General features: G+C 48.6%; 1 long non-coding RNA gene across 1 annotated transcript in view; it reads right to left on the reverse strand.

Annotated features, from left to right (window-relative positions):
- LOC307208969 overlaps positions 1-17,224 on the reverse strand; it is a 380,739-nt gene that overhangs the window by 220,130 nt on the left and 143,385 nt on the right. The gene's annotated exons all lie outside the window — the stretch shown is intronic.

Genomic DNA, 17,224 nt, shown 5'->3' on the forward strand with positions numbered 1-17,224 from the left:
GCAGTTACATATGCAGATAGCAGGTATCAGGCAATACATATAATCAATCCTAAACACAGCTGCTCTACCTGCCAAAGTGTTGATTTGACACTGTTACCCCTCTTTGCTATCCTATATACAGGGATAGGGCAGGCAAACTTAGATATATAAATAAGTTTGTAGAGAGAGGCTCTGCAGAGCCTATCGCCTTCCCTCCCTCCCGCCTCATGGCTTTCAAAATTAACCTTTATATCATTGCATTTTGTACATTTTCCAGTTCTAATTATACTCATTACAAAATGGCTCAAAATTTATCATTGCAACTCTTTAGACAACCCTGCTAGTGATGTTAATTGTTTACAATAATCTTTCAGATATCATATAAATTTACTCCAGTCCTTTTGGAATACTTGATCATGCTGGTTTCGGATTTTTCCTGTCAGCTTCGCCAGTTCTGCAAAGTCCATCATCTTCATCTGCCACTCTTCTTTCATTGGTATTTCTTGTTTGCATTTTTGGGCTAAAAGAATTCTTGTTGCAGTTGTTGCATACATAAGCAGTCTTTTATCTTCCCTCGGAATCTCTTCACCCACTATACCCAGTAAAAAGGCTTCTGGTTTTTTAACAAAAGTATTTTTAAACATTTTCTTTAACTCATTATAAAGCATTTCCCAGAAAGCCTTTACCTCTTTGCAAGTGGTAGAAGATACCTTCCCTTTCTTTACATTTCCAACACTCATTAGTGTTTTTTTTAATAATATTTATTAGTTTTGAAGCTTACAAAAAAGAAAGAAAAGAAAAAAGAGAGGAGAAAGAAAACAAAAAAGAGAAAAAACAATACAATACAATATATAAACAATACAAAACACAACCTTAACACATTAAACTAAACACAATAAACTAAACAAAACAAAACAAGAACAATTTAAAAGCATACATCATACCTTTTCCATACTCTATCTTTCATTCCCTTGTTTCATCGACTTCCTCTCACCTCCCTTTTTGTATTCCACTTCTATTAATTGTTTCAGCAATTCCTTTCCATCTTTCTCTATTTTCTATCATATAAATGTCTTAACATATTTTTAATCTTATTTCCATTAAAACTAATATACATATTTAAGCTTAACTCCTTATAACATTTCTACTAAGGCCATAAAATTTCATTCCAACATTTTTCTATCACTCATTAATTTTACAGTATTTCTATATACAGACTTTAAATTTTCCAATCCTCTTCCACCATGTCCTCTCCCCGGTCTCGGACTCTGCCAGTCACTTCCGTCAACTCCATACAGTCCATCAACCTGGAGATCTTATGTCCGAGGCTCTTAACTCTTTTCCAAGTCCCTTCTGCAGGTCTTCTTCATATTCTTTGATGCTATAGAGCAGATCTCGGGGAAACTCCAACCTAACAATATTTTTATTCCTTCTCGACAGGTCAGCCAGATTTCCATAGTTAAAGCTAAGATCCATAAAGTATTTCAGGACATGTTTCAAAATTCATCCAAATCCAAAGGCCCCCAGAACTCCAGTCTCCTCCTGACCCAAGTCCATGTCCCAAAAGTCAGTTAATCCCTGCATGGAGGGATCTTTCCAGCTTTCCTTCTCCAGTCCAGGCCGGGCTCCGAACCTCAAAATCTGACTTTTTCTAGATTCAGTCATAAAAGGCCTCAACTTATAGTCCTTAATTTGCCTCTGTAAGGCTGAGGCTCCCACTTGTATTACTTTAGGTTTGACAACAACAACTTTCTCCTCCTCCTTCTCCACAATTTGTTCTGCTGAAGTAGATTCCTGTACCAAATCCTGAATAATTTCTGTATTGGTGCTCACTTTTTGTCCCAAATTAATCGCTTTTTGTCCCAAGTTATCAATTTTAGTAGTCATAACATCGGTCTTCTTGTGAAGCTGTTCCAACAAATAGCTTATCTTACATAATGCAGTCACTAAGGCTTCTCCTGTCGACATTCTTAAATGGTCCAAGGTCAATCCCTGATTCTCACAGTTCTTATCCTGCAGCTGGAGATTCCCCAGCTCCACTCTTGTAACAGTTTCCAAAGTTCCCTCTAGAGGGAAACAGTCTCCACTTGTATCAATCCTTTCAAGCACAGTTCAAAAAGTAAAGTTAGTTTCAATTTTCAGTTACTTTTCCTCCTTTTTAAACGCAGAAGAGGACAATGGAAACAATATATTTCTCTTATTTAACTAACTGTCAACATGTTTTATTCACAGTCAATGAACTATCCCAAAACGTCAATCTACTGGCAGCCCGTTTCCAGGTTCAGAGCAGTGGTAATTTAATTTTTATCACTCTCTCCTGCAGGTTTACACGATCCAAAATTTCCCCCCTCTTCTCCTGCTTCCAAGGGGGGTTTAATTATTTTAATCGATGGAAGTTTAATCCTTTACATAAGGCTTTCCAAGACCTTAGCTTGCAACTTCTTTGCTTCAATCTATTTACAAAAGGGGAAGGCGGACTTCCTGTTTGAAACCTTCCCATTTCGGTACCAAATTAAGACTTTTGTAAATCCAATTTTCCGTTCTACTCACGGGTAGTTGTTTAAAGTCAAATTGTCCACAGGAAAAAGTCAGCACTCTCCGGCAACAGCAATGCGGCTTCACTCCGTGAAAAAAGCAGTCAATTCGAAGCACCGCGCCACTCACCCCACGTCGCTCCGGATCCCCAAAACTGGGTTTCCCCGTGAGCAGGGGAGACGCAAAGGGTGCCAGCTGAATCCCACCTTCACAGGCTTCTCCCGCCTGTGATTTTAGTGGGTCTCCGCCTTCGCCGTGGCGGTCAGACCCTGATTTCCACGGAGCAAATTCCTCCCGATCGGAGGAACTCCGCCATTGCCGGAGGCGCCAACCCGGAAGTCCCAACACTCATTAGTTCTTGTCTTGTACATTTTAGCCAGTTTGTTGTTGTTTAGTCGTTTAGTCGTGTCAGACTCTTCGTGACCCCATGGACCAGAGCACGCCAGGCACTCCTGTCTTCCACTGTCCAACCATCTCGTCCTCTGTTGTCCCCTTCTCCTTGTGCCCTCAATCTTTCCCAACATCAGGGTCTTTTCCAGGGAGTCTTCTCTTCTCATGAGGTGGCCAAAGTATTGGAGCCTCAGCTTCAGGATCTGTCCTTCCAGTGAGCACTCAGGGCTGATTTCCTCCAGAATGGATAGGTTTGATCTTCTTGCAGTCCATAGGACTCTCAAGAGTCTCCTCCAGCACCATAATTCAAAAGCATCAATTCTTCGGCGATCAACCTTCTTTATGGTCCAGCTCTCACTTCCATACATCAGTACTGGGAAAACTATAGCTTTAACTATATGGACCTTTGTTGGCAAGGTGATGTCTCTGCAGTTTAGCTGGTGTTAAATACCATCTGCACATCATTTTCATAACATTTAGGGCAGGCAAACAGTGAGCATTCCTGCAATTTCTCACAGGCTCCTCCTCTACCTTTCTACCTAGGTGAAAGGGAAAGTGTCTCTGCCTCCCCAGAGGCTGCCAGGACTGGCAGAACATTCCCCTGTGGAAAGGCAGAGTAGCTCCCAGCATCTTATGGTGCTAGGGTGGGCGCCATGGACAGGAACCATGGAAGCATCAGAGGGAGACCCCGACAGCAGTGGAGAGGGAGATGGGGGGCTGGAGATGGAAGCAGGGGCCACAACTCTCATTGCACAGACAGTCCTTGGCAAACCCACCATCTGAATTTTCCCGACTCGGCCAGCCCACGATAATAATCATGGTGGTGGTGATGATTATTAATTACATTTGTATACCGTCCTATACCCGCAGTTCTCAGGACGGTTACGACGCAATGAAAAAACACAAAATACATAATAAAAACAAAAACAACCCAGTAAAAACCACTGACCATAGACAGAGCAGGCATTATCTGTGCAAAGTTTCCCAGTGTGGGCAATGGCATTGTTGGCAGCCGTCAAGTCATGATTCCAGTCGCCTGGCTGCTAGTTCTGGACTCGGTTTGTATTAGGGAAAGAATGGAAGTTTCTAATTCATTTACTTGTCTGAGGTGCAGTGTGTGGTTACGATCACTAGAGGGCAGAAAAGGCTAGGCTATTTCAGCAGCTGAAGGGAGAAAAAAATCAACAGTTTAACCACTCACCTTAGTATAAAGGCAAAGGTAAAGGGACCCCTGACCATTAGGTCCAGTCGTGACCAAAACTGGGTTGTGGCGCTCATCTCGCTTTATTGGCCGAGGGAGCCAGCGTACAGCTTCCGGGTCATGTGGCCAGCATGACTAAGCCGCTTCTGGTGAACCAGAGCAGTGCACGGAAACGCTGTTTACCTTCCCGCTGAAGTGGTACCTATTTATCTACTTGCACTTTGACGTGCTTTCAAACTGCTAGGTTGGCAGGAGCAGGGACCGAGCAACGGGAGCTCACCCCGTCACGGGGATTTGAACCACCGACCTTCTGATCGGCAAGTCCTAGGCTCTGTGGTTTAACCCACAGCGCCACCCGTGTCCCTCACCTTAGTATAGTCGTATCTAGAAACATAGAATTGCAGAGTTGGAAGGGACCCAGGGGTCATCTAGTCCAGCCCCCTGAAATGCAGGAATCTCAGCTAAAGCACCCATGAAAGATGGCCCTCCAACATCTGCTTAAAAACCTCCAAGGAAAGAGAGTCTGTCACCTTTCATGGGATTCCGTTCCACTGTCAAACAACTCCTACTGTCAGAAAGTTTTTCCTGATGTTTAGTCAGAATCTCCATTCTTGTAACTTGAAGCCATTGGTTTGAGTTCTGGGCATGGGGACAGTTATTTTTTTGCTTGTTTACTTAAATGGCTTCTTTCTTTTTTGCTTGCTTACTTAAACGACTTCCCACAAAATATCTCAAAGTGATCTCATAGTCAAAACAACCAGCAATTAAAAGAGTTGCACATATATAAAAAAAGCAATTAAAAACAATTTCAAATCCAGTACAGAGGCAGACTGGAATAAAGATGTGCGCTTAAAAGGCTTGTTGAAACAGGAATGAAAAGGATTTCCAAAGGGGGGGGGGTGCCACCATGCTGAAGGCCTTGGGTCTATGCCCACTCCCAGGCTTCTGCCACCCGAGGCAGCTGCCTCACTCTTGTCTAATGGTAGGGTTGGCCCAGCAGTAATACTTCTTCCATTGTTCTCAGTGTAGCAGTGGGGCCATTCATAACTTGTTTTTAAATATGTCCTTTTTGTCCAGCCCTTTCAAGGCGTCAAGAGTGATGTTCATAATCTTCCCCTTCTTTGATTTTTATCCCAAAACCAAACCTGCAAGGTAGGCTGAGAGAGGCCTAGGTTCGGCCAGTAAGCTTCACAATTCTGTGGGGAGCCAAACTCCCCGGTTTTAGTTAGCAACACGCTAAGTGCTGCACTGCAGAGGCAGGCAAGGATTTACGCAGGCAAAAATGGCAGGTTCCAACAAGTGTCTGGCGGGAGTGGGGAATCAAAAGAATGACACTAGATATATAATATGAGGCCCAGCTGCAACTGTCACAAAGCAGGCTGGATGTTAAAGTAGGAAGGGGAAGGGGGGGGATGATTATGTGATTTATTTTATTTCTATGCCACTTTTCATGCAAATAAGTCCCGGAGTCGTTTGCAAACAATACATAATAAGAACATGTCAGAACATAGCAGAACATCACAAATACATCATAAATCATATTTTGTTGGGTGTGATGGAAAAGAGACCCAGTCTGCTCATTGCAACAATCTGGAAGAGCTGCTTTGCAGACAGAATTAGGTTCCTGTTTTTAAAATACCAACCAGAAATCTCAGATTGCAGCAAGGCATGCTGGGTGAAGCAGCCTTTGAAAAACCTAAGAGCTACCAGCATCCACATTAGAGAGCCAGTGTGGTGTAGTGGTTAAGAGCAGTGGACTCATAACGTGCGTTTGTGGGGAGGGCTCTTCCCCCTGCTAGCCCATTCTCCATCTTGGGCTTGGGGACGGGCCCATACTCCACCTCAGCGTGAAGGACTCCAAGGAGGCCCGGGACACTGCTGCTGCCGCTTTGCCGGTGAGTCTTGGGGAGGACCGCTCCCCCTGCAAGCCCATTCTCCACCTTGGGCCTGGGGGCGGGCCCCAGACTCCACCTCAGCATATAAGGCTCCACGGAGGCCTCGGAACATCGCTGCTGCCGCTCTGCCGTGCGTTTGTGGGGAGGGCTCTTGCCCCTGCAGGCCCACTCTCCACCAGGCCAGGGGGCGGGGCCCACGCTCACCACCGACGCAGCCTCGGGGACACTGGTGCTGCTGCAGTGGTTGTTGGAAGTGTTTTTATATGTTTTAAACTGTTTTTATTTTTTTTTGCTTTGTTGTACCACCATAAGCGGTGGTTTTTATCCATGTACTTTTATTTTGTTTTGATTTATTGTGGGTTGGGGTGGGGTGGTTGGGGAGTGGGGTGGGGATTGGTTTTGTTTTTATGTAATTGTTTTTGTTTGCTTGCTTTTATATTCTGTAAATGGAGGCAAATATGAGGCTTGGGATTCCTACTGTGGAGGGGCGAGGGAGGTATGGCGGTGGGGGCAGATGTCATAGGCGAAGGGGATCGAGATACGGATATGCTCGTACCCCTTCCAATCTGCGCCCCATCCCGAGAGACGAGGGTAGGGTGAGCAAGGATTACTCACCTCCGTCACTGGTGTTGTGCAATGCCAGGTCTATAGGCAACAAAACCGCCACCCTGCGAGATTTCTTCACCTCGCAGGGGGTTGACCTGGCATGTGTGACTGAGACCTGGGTGCGCAAAGGGGATACTGTTACCCTACGAGAGATGGCGCCCCCGGGTTTCTCCGTCCTTCACCAGTCGCGGACTGTGGGCCGGGGGGGAGGGGTGGCGTTATTAATCCGGGAAGATTGTTCTTTCAGGGCTCTACCATCGCCATCGATCCCCGGCATTGAATGTGTTGGCCTAGTGTGGGGCTCCGAGGTGAGCTTGGCTGTCTGGCTGGTGTACCGGCCACCTAGCGCACCAGCAGCCACCCTGTCAGGCCTGCTGGAGGCGGTGGCCGGCTGGGCCTTGGAGTTCCCTAACCTATTGGTATTGGGGGACTTCAACATCCATGCTGATGCCACTCCCTCCTCACAGGCTCTGGACCTGGTGTCTTCCATGGCGACACTAGGGCTCTCCCAGTTTGTTTCGGGCCCCACACATCAAGCAGGCCACACGCTGGATTTGATCTTTGGCGTCGGTATAGATGTGATCATGTTTCCTTCGATGAAGGTGCCATGGTCTGATCACTATGCTCTGAAAGCCAGGATTGACGTCCCACCCCCACCCTGCTTGGGTGGCGAGCCAATTTGGGCTCGCCCGCAGAGGCTGATGGACCCTGATAGATTCCGTCAAGCCTTGCGGGACCTTTCTCCCCCTGGCGACTCATTGACTGAGCTTGTTGAGGCCTGGAATACCCAGCTCCTGGCAGCCATCAATGAGATCGCACCTAAGCGCCCTCTGCGACCCCGCAGAAACCGGGCTCCCTGGTTTACCGAGGAGCTCCGGAAAATGAAGCGGGACCTCAGACGGCTAGAGCGAGTATGGCGGGGTGCCCGTGACGGAGCCTCAAGAACATCTTATAGGGTTTTTATGAAAACCTATGAGATGGCAGTGAAGGCCGCTAAAAAGTCCTACTTCTCGGCCTCCATTGCATCCGCTAGCTCTCGCCCGGCACAATTATTTAGTATAATTCGGTCTTTAACGTCCCTCGAAGGACAGCTAAATTTAAATAACAATTTGACACACAGCTGTGAGGCATTTGCGAGCTTTTTTGCGGAGAAGGTCTTGTTGCTCCGCCATGACCTCCCTGCCAATTTGGATACAATAAAGGAACTGGAGGCCCCTCGACTGTCCTCGGGTTCAGTATTGGACCACTTTGACTGGATATCCCCAGCTGATGTAGACAGATTCCTCCGAGCTGGAAAGCCCACCACCTGTCCTCTCGACCCGTGCCCGTCCTGGCTGATTAGAGCGTGTCCAGAAGAGGTGCGGGCCCCCCTGGGGGATATCATCAATCTGTCCCTTGGCACCGGGATATTCCCAGGGGAACTGAAGGAGGCAGTGGTGCGCCCGCTCTTAAAGAAAACATCATTAGATCCCTTAGATCTATCCAATTACCGCCCGGTTTCGAATCTTCCATTCCTGGGTAAGGTGATTGAGAGAGCGGTTGCTGAACAGCTTGGTAGGTTTCTGGATGAAACATCAGCTCTGGATCCATTCCAGTCCGGCTTCCGCGCTGGTCATGGGACCGAGACGGCTCTGGTCGCCCTAACAGATGATCTCCGCAGGCAGCTGGATCGAGGCGGGTCGGGGCTGCTGATTCTTCTAGACCTGTCAGCAGCCTTCGACATGGTCGATCACGAACTCCTGGACCACCGCCTTGCCGACGTGGGGATCCAGGGCACAGTCCTTCAATGGCTACGCTCGTTTCTCTCTGGTCGGGGACAGAGGGTGGCGCTTGGGGGGGAATTGTCATCCCGCCACTCCTTGGTGTGTGGTGTGCCTCAGGGTGCAATACTCTCCCCGATGCTTTTTAACATCTTTATGCGCCCCCTCGCCCAGCTTGTCCGGAGTTTTGGGCTGGGCTGCCATCAGTATGCTGATGACACCCAACTCTATTTGTTGATGGACGGCCACCCGGACTCGGCCCCAGACACACTGATCAGATGCTTGGAGGCTGTGGCTGAATGGTTACGTGGGAGCCGGCTGAAGTTAAATCCTTCGAAGACAGAGGTCCTCTGGCTGGGACGGGACGACATGGGACTGAGGGGGCAACTCCCATCTCTTGCGGGGGTGCAATTAGTGCCAGCACCGTCCGTTAAGAGTTTGGGTGTAATCTTCGATACCTCCCTCTCCATGGAGGCGCAGATTGCAGCTACAACAAAGGCGGCATTTTTTCATCTCCGCCAAGCTAAGCAGTTGGCTCCTTACCTCTCTCGCCCTGACCTAGCCACTGTGATCCACGCGACGGTCACCTCCAGACTGGATTATTGTAACTCGCTCTACGTGGGGCTGCCCTTGAGACTGACCCAGAAACTCCAGCGGGTGCAGAATGCCGCAGCGAGACTCCTTACGGGGTCCTCGCTTAGAGATCACATTCATCCGGTGCTATACCAGCTGCACTGGCTCCCGGTGGAGTACAGGATCAGGTTTAAGGTGCTGGTTTTAACCTTCAAAGCCCTATACGGCCTAGGGCCCTCGTACCTACGGGACCGCCTCTCCTGGTATGCCCCACAGAGGAACTTACGATCTTCAAATAAAAACACCTTGAGGGTCCCAGGCCTCAGAGAGGTTAGGCTGGCCTCAACTAGAGCCAGGGCTTTTTCGGCTGCGGCTCCAACCTGGTGGAACGCTCTGTCACAAGAGACAAGGGCCCTGCAGGACTTGACATCTTTCCGCAGGGCCTGCAAGACAGAGCTGTTCCACCTGGCATTTGGTCAGGGCGCAGCCTGACCCCCTCCTCTGGCAATCTTTACAAAGCTTTAGTTTATGGTTGCCATCAATTTTGATTTTAATTCATTTTTATAATGTTTTATAATGTCACACTGTTTTAATGTTGTTAGCCGCCCTGAGCCCGGCTTCGGCTGGGGAGGGCGAGATATAAATAAAATTTATTATTATTATTATTATTAATCTGGGGAACCAGGTTTGCGTCTCCGCTCCTCCACATGCAGCTGCTGGGTGACCTTGGGCTAGTCACACTTCTCTGAAGTCTCTCAGCCCCACTCACCTCACAGAGTGTTTGTTGTGGGGGAGGAAGGGAAAAGGAGAATGTTAGCCGCTTTGAGACTCCTTCGGGTAGTGATAAAGCGGGATCTCAAATCCAAAAGTCTTCTCCTCTTCTTCTACATCTGCTGTGGGAAACGGCATGCATTTTGTTTGCCTCGCCAGAGAGGTGCATGCTCTGGTTATCTCTCGCTTGGACTACTGCAATGTGCTCTATGTGGGGCTACCTTTGAAGGTGACCCGGAAACTACAACTAATCCAGAATGCGGCAGCTAGACTGGTGACTGGGAGCGGCCACCGAGACCACATAACACCGGTCTTGAAAGACCTACATTGGCTCCCAGTACGTTTCCAAGCACAATTCAAAGTGTTGGTGCTGACCTTTAAAGCCCTAAACGGCCTCGGCCCAGTATACCTGAGGGAGCGTCTCCACCCCCATCGCTCTGCCCTGACACTGAGGTCCAGCGCCGAGGGCCTTCTGGCAGTTTCCTCACTGCGAGAAGCCAAGTTACAGGGAACCAGGCAGAGGGCCTTATCGGTAGTGGCACCCGCCCTGTGGAACTCCCTCCCACCAGATGTCAAAGAGAACAACAACTACCAGACTTTTAGAAGACCTCTGAAGGCAGCCCTGTTTAGGGAAGCTTTTAATGTTTGATGCATTACTGTATTTTAATATTTTGTTGTAAGCTGCCCAGAGTGGCTGGGGAAGCCCAGCCAGATGGGCGGGGTATAAATAATAAAATATTATTATTATTATTATTATTATTATTATTATTATTATTATTACAAGCAAAGGAGGCAGGCAAGGGTGAGGTTCATGGTCCAGACAAAGAACTAAAAACAATGTTTCTTGGGACCAAAGGAGAGGAAGAGAGAAGACACATGTCAGCTGGAGGGAGGAAGCAAAGACCAAAGAATGCAGGGCTAGACTGGCTATGCTGAAAAGCCAGCCAGGAAGGTCTCCTTATTAGGGAGTACATATGGCAGGAAGTGGGCTGTGATTGGCTCTTTTATCAGTCACCTGACTCCTGGGCTCAGAAAGGTTGGTCAGAGCATGAAACTCCTGCAGCTCCATCCTCTGACCAGTGGTGGCAACAGGGAGCAGAGAATCCTCAGCAGGGCTGAAAGGCAGCTGCTCCAAACTCGTGACTCACTTGCAAGATCTGCAAAAAGTTTCCTACAGATCTGGTGGCCTGGAGGAGGAGGCCGGAAGCATTATGTGTTTCCGTTAGCAAACGTGCAAGAGGAAAAGAAGGTTGCAGCTCCCACTAGAGCTATGGGCAAATCTCGAGGAAGTGTCCCTGCCATCTTGAAGTCAGGACACAGAAGGAAAAAGGGTTGAGGAGGGAAGAGGAAGTCAAGCAAATTCAGGCGCTGGTTCTAAAAGGCTGTGTACACATATTTTATTCCAGAAGAGAGAGAAATGGATGGGGGAAAGCAATAGGAGGGGTGGAAGATTCACAGCACGCCACCTTCCTTTAAATTGTTCACTAGCCCTTTGTGGAAGGGCTTTCAGAAACCCTTGAGAGCTGCTGTTATTAAACAGTACTGAGCTGTTGTTGTTTAGTCGTTTAGTCGTGTCTGACTCTTCGTGACCCCATGGACCAGAGCACGCCAGGCACTCCTGTCTTCCACTGCTTCCCGCAGTTTGCTCAAACTCATGCTGGTAGCTTCGAGAACACTGTCCAACCATCTCGTCCTCTATCGTCCCCTTCTCCTTGTGCCCTCCATCTTTCCCAACATCAGGGTCTTTTCCAGGGAGTCTTCTCTTCTCATGAGGTGGCCAAAGTATTGGAGCCTCAGCTTCAGGATCTGTCCTTCCAGCGAGCACTCAGGGCTGATTTCCTTCAGAATGGAGAGGTTTGATCTTCTTGCAGTCCATGGGACTCTCAAGAGTCTCCTCCAACACCATAATTCAAAAGCATCAATTCTTCGGCGATCAGCCTTCTTCATGGTCCACTTCCATACATCACTCCTGGAATACTGAGCTAGAGGGACCATTTTTCTGAACCAGGCTATGTTCACATTACCACTGTGCTCTCGTCGCTGGTGTTTGAAACTGTGTGTAGGGATTATAACTGGCAGGGCTGTGCCCTAGCCTGCACCTTAATGGGGAAACCGCACAAGGCAATTGATTGTCTGTGTGAATAAGGTTACATCCTCACCAGACCTTTAGAGTGCATGGCTTACCTGACTCCCCCCACCCTCCCCCACCCCGCAATTCACACTCATGCAAAGAAACCTTGGAACTGCAGTTTGTTAAAGGCACTGGGAAGCGTTGCCTGTACGAGGGGTAACCATTCGGGCTTCCCACAGGCACCTGGTTGGTTACTGGAAGAAGAGGATGCTGGAATAGATGCTCCACTGTCCCCATCCAGCAGGCTTGCCTTATGCTCTTAAAACCACAGCTCCCAGGATTCTGTTGGAGAGTCATGCGTTTTGCATGCATGGTGTGTGGATGTGATCTAAAAGTCATGATTACCAATGAATATCATTTATCCATTTTGCACGAAGGCATTTCTTGCCTGGTTTGTCTTTGTTTTGTCTCCAACCCTTTTGGCTTAGGTTGAGTGACAATGACACAGAGCCTCCAAGCAAATAAGACTTGCAGCCCCCACCATTCTTGGCTTGCCCAAAAACTTTTTATTTGCACTTAGGCAGCTCAAGGTCCTCTCTGTTGTGTCTCTCCTAGTAGTTGGGCCCTTTGTCTAACCCTGCTGTTCAGAAATCCCTCTGTGTGTGTGTGTGTTTTGCTTCTACAACAATTCTCCTTTCTTCATTTTCTCTTTCCAGGCTCCAGCCCTGCCTTCCCCCCTACCCAGCTCCTTACTTGCCTTGTCTATAAAGATCCTTGTTCTGCAGGAAACTGCAGCTTTGCTACTGCTTCTCTGGCTGCATTTCACTCCTTTCTCCTTTGTCGCCTGGAGCAAACCTGCCTTCTTCCCCTTCCCCCTCTCCTGAAAACTGAAAGGCAGGCAGGCAGCCAGCACCAGTGAGGAGCACCCGAGGCTTTTAGCAGAGCTCAACACAAGGATTGGCAAAGGTGCAAAAACAGGCTAGGCGAGCTGGAAAGCAAGAGAGAGGAAACAAAAAAAAACGGCAAAGAGGGAAGGCATCAGGAATAGCTGGATACGATGTTTGCCAGAAGCGCCTTACTAAAAAGGTTGCCTGTTATATTTGCAGAACCGTCCTGGGCCCAAATAGGTAGGGCTGCCCTCTCCCTCCCCACCCCAGGGGTCAGTTTTGCAGTGCTGCCAAGCTGTACAGCTTGAGCAAAATGGCAAAACCTTGCAGAGTAGCCAGCCCCACTGCTCGCCAGGATTGGTGTTGTTTTTAATTACATTTACATCCCACCTTTCCCTCCACGGAGCTCAGGGTGGTGAACATGCCTCTCCCTCTCCCTATGTTATCCTCACAACAACCCTGTGAGGTAGGTTAGACTCAGAGACAGTGACTGGCCCAAGGCCACCCAGTCTCCCAGGTCTTCGTCCAAACCCCTAATCAAGAGCTTTCCAAGCTGTGTGTCGCGACACGTTAAGTGTGTCGGCTGCAGAGTGTAGATGTGTCGTGCAAACGCTCCCCGCGCTCCTCCCGGGGCTGGAAAGGGGTTAGTTTAACCTTTGGTTTGCTAGTGTCGTGAAATGTGTCGTGAAATGATACGTGTCTAAAAAGTGTGTCAGTGACATGAAGCGTTTGGAAAGCTGACACCTGGCTTGAGAGCAGTACATGTGAAAAGGATCTAGGAGTCTTGGTTGACCACAAACTTGACATGAGCCAACAGTGTGACGCGGCAGCTAAAAAAGCCAATGCAATTCTGGGCTGCATCAATAGGAGTATAGCATCTAGATCAAGGGAAGTAATAGTGCCACTGTATTCTGCTCTGGTCAGACCTCACCTGGAGTACTGTGTCCAGTTCTGGGCACCACAGTTCAAGAAGGACACTGACAAACTGGAACGTGTCCAGAGGAGGGCAACCAAAATGGTCAAAGGCCTGGAAACGATGCCTTATGAGGAACGGCTAAAGGAGCTGGGCATGTTTAGCCTGGAGAAGAGGAGGTTACAGGGTGATATGATAGCCATGTTCAAATATATAAAAGGATGTCACATAGAGGAGGGAGAAAGGTTGTTTTCTGCTGCTCCAGAGAAGCGGACACGGAGCAATGGATCCAAACTACAAGAAAGAAGATTCCACCTAAACATTAGGAAGAACTTCCTGACAGTAAGAGCTGTTCGACAGTGGAATTTGCTGCCAAGGAGTGCGGTGGAGTCTCCTTCTTTGGAGGTCTTTAAGCAGAGGCTTGACAGCCATATGTCAGGAGTGCTCTGATGGTGTTTCCTGCTTGGCAGGGGGTCGGACTCGATGGCCCTTGTGGTCTCTTCCAACTCTAGGATTCTATGATTCTAAGCTCTGCCCTAATCACTACACCCCCACTGGTTCTCGCCAGTGTCTGTGAACGGAGCTCACCTCTCAATAATTTGCTGCCTCATTTCCAGAGCTTCAATAGTAGTTTTGAATCAGAGGTTTGAAAGCAGCACATCAGTCATAGGCACCCATGTGCCTGGAGATGCCTTCTCTGGCACCTTGGACGGCCTTTCTACCTCTGAAACTGGGCTTGGGGGGGGAAGCATTCTCTTGTATTCCAGACTATCAGAGGTAGCAGGCCTTTGAATATCAGCTGTTGGGAGTCACAAGTGGGGCAAGAGTGCAGTACAGTGGTACCTCAGGTTACAGACGCTTCGGGTTACAGACTCTGCTAACCCAGAAATAGGTTAAGAACTTTGCTTCAGGACGAGAACAGAAATCGGGCAGCGGCGGCAGCGAGAGGCCCCATTAGCTAAAGTGGTGCTTCAGGTTAAAAACAGTTTCAGGTTAAGAACGGACCTCCAGAACGAATTAAGTTCTTAACCTAAGGTGCCACTGTATCTCAAAACAGATGGATGCCAATAACATCCTGATTTGCTTACAGGGTGTTAAAACTCTGCCCATTAAATGATTCATTCATCCCACACTTTTCACTGCGTTCCCCCCTCACTTTCCTAACCACAAAAAGTCATGCTTCTTTTGAAAGTGGACTTGTAGCACTGATGTTGTTGTTGAGTCGTTTAGTCGTGTCCGACTCTTCGGGACCCCATGGACCAGAGCACGCCAGGCACTCCTGTCTTCCACCGCCTCCCGCAGTTTGGTCAAACTCATGCTGGTAGCTTCGAGAACACTGTCCAACCATCTTGTCCTCTGTCGTCCCCTTCTCCTTGTGCCCTCCATCTTTCCCAACATCAGGGTCTTTTCCAGGGAGTCTTCTCTTCTCATGAGGTGGCCAAAGTATTGGAGCCTAAGCTTCATGATCTGTCCTTCCAGTGAGCATCAGGGCTGATTTCCTTAAGAATGGATGGCACTAGGGTGTCTTGTGGCACTAGGGTGCCTTTATTCTACTAACCCAGTTTAATTGCATGAACCTAAATTTCTGGTGAGGGGACGCGGGTGGTGCTGTGGTCTAAACCACAGAGCCTCTTGGGCTTGCCGATCAGTTGGTGGTCCTAATCCCTGTGACAGGGTGAGCTCCCGTTGCTCTGTGCCAGCTCCTGCCAACCTAGCAGTTCGAAAGCACGTCAAAGTGCAAGTAGATAAATAGGTACCACTCCAGCGGGAAGGTAAACAGTATTTCCGTGTGCTCCTCTGGTTTTGCCAGAAGTGGCTTAGTCATGCTGGCCACATGACCCGGAAAATGTCTGCAGACAAACGCCGGCTCCCTCGGCCTATAGAACGAGATGAGCGCCACAACCCCAAGTCATCTGCGACTGGACCTAACGGTCAGGGGTACCTTTACCTTTACCTTTAAAGTTCTGGTATGCGCTTGAATACCTCCAGCAAAATACTGGCAGTCTGGAGGTGACCTAAAACATTGCAGCCATTTTCTTCTCTTTTGCTTTCACACTTTACAGAATCCCTTTATATTGAATATACAGGCACTCCACAGGGGAATTAGCATGAAACCAATGTGCAGATCTGAAAACCTCACATGCAGGTTTTGCTACCCTGCTTAGCTTTGCAAATACACTAGCAGTTTTATTGCTGCACCACTAGGATTAACCCTTGATTCTTGTAAACACCCACAGACAAGAGCACAAGGTAATGGATAGCTGATTCTGAAAGCAACCTCTGAGAAGAGGAAACAGAAAATAGGCAGATGAGTTGCACAAAGAAAGTCAGACCACAAAATGACAGTGACATTTTAACAGGTCACCAGCAACGCTGAACACAAACCCCTTGATTCTGCCCCAGTTACTTAACCCCACTGCTTCTTTCTGTACCAGGGCAATTAAAGCTGAAAGGTTGCATGGTCAAAACCAGAAGAGAGCAAGATGAAGATGATTATAATTTGTACACGATTTGTAGCAGAAAACTCATGGCATACAAGCAGTGCTTTTCTTCAGGGGGCACGCAGGGGTACACATACCCCTAAACATTTTGTGAATCTTTGTCCATTTACTGTATTTATTTTCCCCAATTTGAACTATAAAATGGTGATTTTCTTGAGTCAAAATGAGAGTACCACTAAACATTTTTTAGGGGGGGGGGAGCACTGCATACCAGGCCTTCCTCTGTTTCCTATTGAGTGCTAACCATAGCTTGCTATGGCGTTCAACAGGGGTGGGGGGCTTTATTTCACCCTGGTCAAATAAATTTTGGCACCCCCTATGTGCATTTGCACATAGGGACGCAGGTGGCGCTGTGGGTTAAAGCCTCAGCGCCTAGGACTTGCCGATCGAAAGGTCGGCGGTTCGAATCCCTGCGGCGGGGTGCGCTCCCGCTGCTCGGTCCCAGCGCCTGCCAACCTAGCAGTTCGAAAGCACCTCCGGGTGCAAGTAGATAAATAGGGACCGCTTACCAGCGGGAAGGTAAATGGCGTTTCCGTGTGCGGCTCTGGCTCGCCAGAGCAGCGATGTCACGCTGGCCACGTGACCCGGAAGTGTCTCCGGACAGCGCTGGCCCCTGGCCTCTTAAGTGAGATGGGCGCACAACCCCAGAGTCTGTCAAGACTGGCCCGTACGGGCAGGGGTACCTTTACCTTTACCTTTTTGTGCATTTGCGCACACGCACGTGCGCGCGCACACACACACAAAGCTGAGAGCCTCAATGGTGCCCTTCTGGAAGATTCCCCTGGGGGGAAAAAAAACCTGTCTAGCCCACCCCATGGGTCCAGCCAGGATTTTTGTGGGGGGGGGGACAGGCTTCATGTTGGGGGGGCAGAACCTCAGTTAAGTATTTTTACTTGAGGGGGGGCAGCTGCCCCTTGGCTACGCCCATGGCCCCTCCCCGGAGTTACCGTTCTGCATTAACAGCAACTATGGTTAGTACGTGGGCCAAATACGGTAGCCCATGGTATCTGAATTAAACCACAGTTTGCAGGTTCCGGATATCATAGTAAACCAGGGTCAACATTTAAAAGGAATCGAAGAGGGAGTCCACGGAAGTAATGCGTAGGGTTGCAGCCCGAAGTTCGGCGAGGCTTACTCCCATG

This window comes from Podarcis cretensis (assembly GCF_951804945.1).
Source record: "Podarcis cretensis genome assembly, chromosome: 1".
Classification (NCBI taxonomy): Eukaryota; Metazoa; Chordata; class Lepidosauria; order Squamata; family Lacertidae; genus Podarcis; species Podarcis cretensis.